Genomic DNA, 6957 nt, shown 5'->3' on the forward strand with positions numbered 1-6957 from the left:
ATGTATCAAGAATCTCAGAATAGAAACTTAACAGATTTAGATAGTGGACTTTACCTGAAGTAGAGTCAAACTCATTGACTTTAACATCCTTAGGTAAATTTGGCAGCTTCGCAACCAATGCCCCTTCCTTTGGCAATATAAACATATGGACCCTTTGATAATGGTACACGAGACTATCACAGACTTAGTTTTTCTCTTTACCATTTGGTCAACCGAGTTGACTATGGCCGATCCCTTTCCATTGGGAAGAGAATGCTTTTCTGGATTTCCTGTGTCACCATTGTCAATGTCCATAAAGTTTTAGGAAGTTGATCTTAACAAATAGATAAGATCATTAAGGGTCTTGTCATAGTCTGTTTCATAGGTGTCCCAAAGGAGCTCACTATGTGACTTAGAAAGTGATTGAACCACCAATTTTCTCAAGACTTTGACACCCAACTCTCCCGGCTTGTCAATATGTGACTACATCTCCAAGATGTGTTCACACCTAGACCTTGCCTTGCCAATAGGGCTTGAGTGACCTTAAACTTTTCAAGAACTTGTGGGTTAGGGAGAATAATTGGAGGAGGAGAAAGAAGTATGATATCCATGGGACATCATCTTCATTAGGAAAACTTGTTTCAAGAGATTTGGGAAGATCATAGGTGTCTATTACAGACATCTTTTGGGAGATATTCAAGATAGTTGATTTAAAGTCCTTAATATGACACCCAATATGAAATATTAAGGCTAGGACCCAACAAACTATTTTATAACTTAGAAGAGGTATTCCGTAATCCAAGCTATAAAATATTTGAAGGTAGGTGAATGACGATTCACCAATTTCCACCAAGATAAACGAAATGTATTATTAGGTTTTAATTGGTTTTGAAACTCCTAGATCTTTGAGATTCATTGAACTGTTCAAAGGCATGTTTCAATCTCGAGTGTGCCCTCCAAGTTTTGTGACTGGGATGCCGAGGATCACAAAACGAGGTGTGAAGTAACCATGCAAATCACTTGGTACCCTTAATAAATTACCCCTCAATCGATGTGCCGGTTAACCACACACGCTCCATCGATACTATGATAAATATTAAGTCACCCTTTACCTACCTTGTTAAGTCCAAGTTAGTGTGCCGGTTAACCACACACGCTCCACTAACGACTTAAACAAAGTGCAAAGTGTAATTTCATGGATTAGCACCTTATTCACATTTTTCCTAAGTAACTAAGATTAGGTATTATTAAGAGTTTAGTTACTTAGTATTATCATTAATACTTTTAATGAAGGGAGAATTCTAGTCCTGTCAAACCCGTTCGGCTAACGACCCTCCACCAGTCAAGCAAGCGGTGGGTGAGAGTGGACACCCATTAAGTTGCCATTTTATAGGCAACAACCTTATACCCACCTTATAGACCGGCTTCGTGAATGAGGCGTACTAGCGGTAAGACTGACTTTACTCTTATACATATATATATTATTAACTTATAATATTATAAAGTATAAGGGTTGAATTTTAACTTTTAAAATTCTAAGGGCTAACTTGGAATTAAAGTATTCATAAGTGAAAACTTTTCAAATTCCAAAACTTGAGGGCAAGTTTTGAAACTATTCAAAACTTTTCATTTCTTGTAACTTATGAGTTTAATAGAGTAATAAAATGAGGACTTTTCATTTTTCTAACTCTTGTGTTCTTTTAATGGTTTTTTTAATCCAAGAGACTTTTGGTTTTCCATAACTTGAGGACAAGTTATGGACTCCATTAAAACTCCATTAAAACACATTATGATCAAGAATTAAACTACCATATAGGTTACAAATAATTCCTATGATCATCTAAACTTCATATGAACAAGAACATGAATATGAACACTTTCAAGAATCAAAATCACATTAAACTTTGTAATTTTGATAACTAGTTGTTGTAAATGAATTAGCAAAAAACATTACACCAGCTAAAACAAGTTTTCAAGTACCAAAACAGTTTAGGGTAATGTTTCCAATCCATTTCCAGCAACTAAAGTCGAAAATCTGCACTCTGTCGACCATACTCGCCGAGTTGCATGAACCTACTCGCCGAGTAGGTTGAAGATACACATGAACTCGCCGAGTCCCCCCATGGACTCGCCGAGTCCATTCGTCAGACAACAAGTTTTTCGACTTTTTCCAACTTTTAATTACAAGTATAAGAGAAAGCAAGCCTAGGCTCTGATACCACTGTAGGGTTTTGAGCATTCTAACACTCCTAAGTGTACATGCAACCCTAAATACCTTGGATCTATGTTTTCTCTATTATACATGCAAATAAGAACTTCCAAGGTATTATCCTAATCTAGCATACAAAACAATAACTATAGCAAGATAGAATACATACCTCTTTGATGTAGAAAGTCTTCATGAAGCTTGAGTGCCTAGTGCCCCAAGTGTGACACCTCAAATGGAATCACAATCATCAAAACACTTGGAATGACTTGAGAGAATTCTACACTCATCAAAATCGGCTAGCTCTCTCTAGAATCATACTCGTGCCAATTTTGCCAAGAATAATATCTTTATATAGTGTTACAATTAGGGCAAACCCTAATTGTCATGACTTTCCATTTCCTTGGATCCATGGGTTCAAATACACCATGGAGCATCCATGGACCATCCTATGGGTTTTAGCCCAACTTGATTATCTATGGAGCATTAGCCCACTATACAAGTATGGATGATTTACACAATCAACCCATATATTTAATTAGTCTTCTTTTGATCACTTAATTAATCCTAGATTAATTCTTGATCAATACTAATTAAATAATCTCATTATTCTTATTATTAATATACTAGAACTTATAATATATTAATAACCATAAGTGTCTTATTTCTCTCATCCAAGTGCATGATGGTATGCAACCCAAATGGACCATGCCGGGTCGGGTCAAGTCTTACCAAATATAGTTATGGACTTAGACATTAATCCAACAACATGGTGTAACCCTAACTATATAAGCATCTTATTCTTGACCAAATCGGCCACTAGAGTGAGAGTAAGAAAGGGCTAGCCGATTTCATGAGTTGTAGAATTCTCTCAAGTTATTCTAGGTGTTTTGGTGATTGTGATTCCATTTGAGGCTTCCACACTATTGGGGCTAGGCACTCAAGCTTCATGAAGACTTTCTACATCAAAGAGGTATGTATTCTAGCTTGTTACACTCATTGTTTTGTATGCTAGATTAGGATTATACCTTGGATGTTCTTATTTGTATGTATAATAGAGAAAACATAGATCCAAGGTATTTAGGGTTGCATGTACACTTAGGAGTGTTAGAATGCTCAAAACCCAACAGAGTCATGCTTCACTCTCAATCTCTTTTTGGGGGTATGCCTTAGAGACTGCCGCCCATATCCTTAACCGAGTCCCTACTAAGAAGGTTGCCAAAACACCTCACGAGATGTGGACAGGGAAAGCTACCTCGTTGGCACATATCAAGATTTGGGCTTGCGAGGCTTTCGTAAGACGAGATACTCATGGCAAGCTCGAACCTCGTAGGGTGCGATGTATTTTCGTCGGCTACCCGCAGAAATCCTTTGGATATCTCTTCTATAGACCGAAGGACAATGTTGTCTTCGTTGCGAGGAGAGGAGTTTTTCGAGAGCAAGAAATCATAGGCCAAGGAGACAGTGGGAGGCAAATCGAGCTTGAAGAGATTCAAGAGTCGATAGATGAAAGAACCTCTAGCGCTGGCACTCAACCCGAGGAGGAAACTCCGGTTGAACCGATTGACGAGTCCTTACCTCTTAGACGTTCCGATGGAGTTAGAGTTCAACCCCAGTTTTATGGTTTTCATATTACTACCGCAGGGGACACATATATTAGTGATGGTACACTAATAAATCTTGATGAAACTAATAGCTATAAGGAAGCCATGGCAGGCCCGGAGTCTGCGAAATGGAAAGAGGCAATGAATAGCGAGATCCAATCCATGTATGATAACCAAGTCTGGAATTTGGTTGATTATGTGCCCGGACGTAAGACCGTTGGGTGCAAATGGATCTTCAAGAAGAAGACCAACGTGGATGGAAACGTACACACATATAAAGCGCGATTGGTTGCGAAGGGCTTTACTCAAACTCCCGGAGTTGACTATGATGAGACCTTCTCACTAGTTGCGAAGATAAAATCTATTAGAGTGATGCTAGCGATAGCCGCATTTCATGATTATGAGATTTGGAAAATGGATGTTAAGATCGCTTTCCTTAACGAAAAGTTGGCTGAGGATGTTTACATGGCTCAGCCAGAGGGGTTTGTGGATCCGAAGCATCCGAATAGAGTGTGTAAGCTTGAGAAGTCCATTTATGGACTTAAGCAAGCATCTCGTAGATGGAATCTTTGCTTCGATGAGAAAGTCAAAGAATTTGGATTTGTACGAAGCGAAGATGAATCATGTGTATATGTCAAAGCCAGTGGGAGTATAGTTAGCTTCCTCGTTCTATATGTCGATGACATATTACTCATAGGAAACGACATCCCGACTCTGCAGGAAGTTAAGTCCTGGCTCGGGAAGTGCTTCGCTATGAAGGACCTCGGAGAGCCTTCTTACATTTTGGGAATAAGGATAGTAAGAGAAAGAAGTAAGAGACTAATAGGACTTAGTCTGAATACTTACTTAGAGAAGGTACTAAAACATTTTAGTATGGAAAACTCAAAAAAGGGAGAATTACCGTACAAAGTAATGCCAAGTTGAGTAAGACTCAAAGTCCGAGTACCGAAGCTGAAATAGTAGAAATGAGCCGAGTACCATATGCTTCCGCAGTTAGCTCAATCATGTACGCTATGATTTGTACTCGCCCTGATGTAGCCTTTGCTTTGAGAACGGTTAGTAGATATCAAGGGAACCCTGGCAGAGCCCATTGGATTGCGGTGAAGAATATCCTTAAGTACCTTCGGAAGACGAAGGAATGGTTCTTAGTCCTCGGAGGGAGTGATGACTTGAAGGTGTGAGGGTATAGTGATGCCAGTTTTCAGACCGACAGGGACAACTACCGTTCGCAGTCGGGCTGGGTCTTTACCCTGAATGGTGGAGCAGTGACTTGGAAAAGTTCCAAGCAGGAAACCGTAGCTGATTCAACATGCGAATCAGAGTACATTGCAGCGAGCGAAGCGTCGAAGAAGGCAATATGGCTGAAGAACTTCATTGGTGATCTTGGAGTTGTACCTGCCATAAAGGAGCCCATGGTGATTTTCTGTGATAATGAAGGAGCGGTTGCCTTGACCAAGGAACCAAGAGATCATGGTAGATCAAGACATATCGACAGAAAATATCACTTTATTAGACATCGTGTAGAAGAAGGACAACTCGTAGTGAAGAGGATATCATCAGAAGATAACCCAGCAGATCCGCTTACGAAGGGACTGAGTAGGGTTAAGCACTTGCAACATGCTAGGAGTATTGGGCTGAAGGATGATATTAGCATAGATTAGATAGTATTAGAAACGTGTAATAGATAAATGTAATTAACATTTGATGATTAAATAAAGGAGTTTTATTTATGAGTAATGTTACTGTCTTATGTTAATTGTTTAACTATTGTTTCTCTTTGCATGTTTTGACTTCCAGAATAATTGAGTTTATTAGGAATAATCGAATTATTCAAATTGTCCACAATCGTTCATATGTTGGAAGTAGATATGAATGAAGATTGTCATGAATCGGTGTGTAGATTGTCTAAATGGTATTAGACATTGCAAAGGGTTGCTACAACATTCATGAGTGCTTATGAACTAGTTTTGAGTATTGGAACAAACCCGCGCTTGCTGGAATCACCTTATGGAATATGATATAAAAGGGTGATCGCAAGACGATAATATCATATAGTCTTTAAACCTAGATATATGGTTTGTTATTTGTTAATTGATTGTACATTGATAATGCGAAAACGCATCAGTAACTCGGTGTTATAAAACGCATTGTTGTGTATAGTTGATTAATGAATAAGTAAATGCATATAAGTCGAAGTTTATCTGTAACTTTTATCCCAAGAGGGTAAAAGCGATATCTCGGCCGCTCGATGATTTGATTTGACTTATGTGCTGGGCCCGGTCAGAACTGAATTGATGTGTTCGATTAAGTTCTATGTCAAATAAATCAGAGATCGAGAAACCTAAATGCTTGGCTAACCATTCCATAGAATTGTCAGCATGATATCTAACAGAGGACTGTACGATCCCTTATCTAAAGGACAAGATTGATTAGATTAGAGTTTGACAGCGTCTTTGAGAGCTACGATTGCAAATCAAATTGTACTTGTGCATATAGTTACTAGACTTATCCAAGTGGGAGACTGTTGGAATAGTGTCTAAGGCTGCAACTATATTAGGCAAGTATTTGACCCAGTTCTGCATGGTCCTTTTGGGTTGCCTTCACCATAGCAACTTGATAGGATGATTTATTAAGAGAGAATAAATATTATTAATATATTATGAGAATAATATGAAGAATAATAATATTGTTATTTGATTAATATAAGTCATAAATTAATTGGTATTAATTTGGTGACTTAAAGAGATTAATTAAATAAGAGGGTATACACTGTCAATTGTTTGATAGTTAAACTTTAGACTGTAATCCATATTGGATAGGGGTTGGATGAATTCTAGAAGCTAGGGATAGCTTAAAATCGTCCAAGGCTATCTAAGGAATGGATTTGGATAGCTTTAAGAGAAGATTATCCAACTAGGGTTTAAGCTGTAACCCTTAAGGAGTCTACAAGTATAAATAGACCCTATGGCAAAGGGAAATCGGAACCTCATTGAGAATAGAGAACCCCTGGCTGATTTCCTCCCCTCTCCTCTCTCCCAAATCATCCTCCTTGCTATTTGGTGTTTGTAAGCCATTAGAGGAGTGACAATTGTGAATCTAGAGCTCCAAGACAACGAGATCAAACAAGAGATTCAAAGGTATGATTCTAGATCTGATTTAGTATTGTTC

The sequence above is a fragment of the Lactuca serriola genome, chromosome 8 (assembly GCF_051521515.1).
Source record: "Lactuca serriola cultivar US96UC23 chromosome 8, Lser_US96UC23_V15, whole genome shotgun sequence".
Classification (NCBI taxonomy): domain Eukaryota; kingdom Viridiplantae; phylum Streptophyta; class Magnoliopsida; order Asterales; family Asteraceae; genus Lactuca; species Lactuca serriola.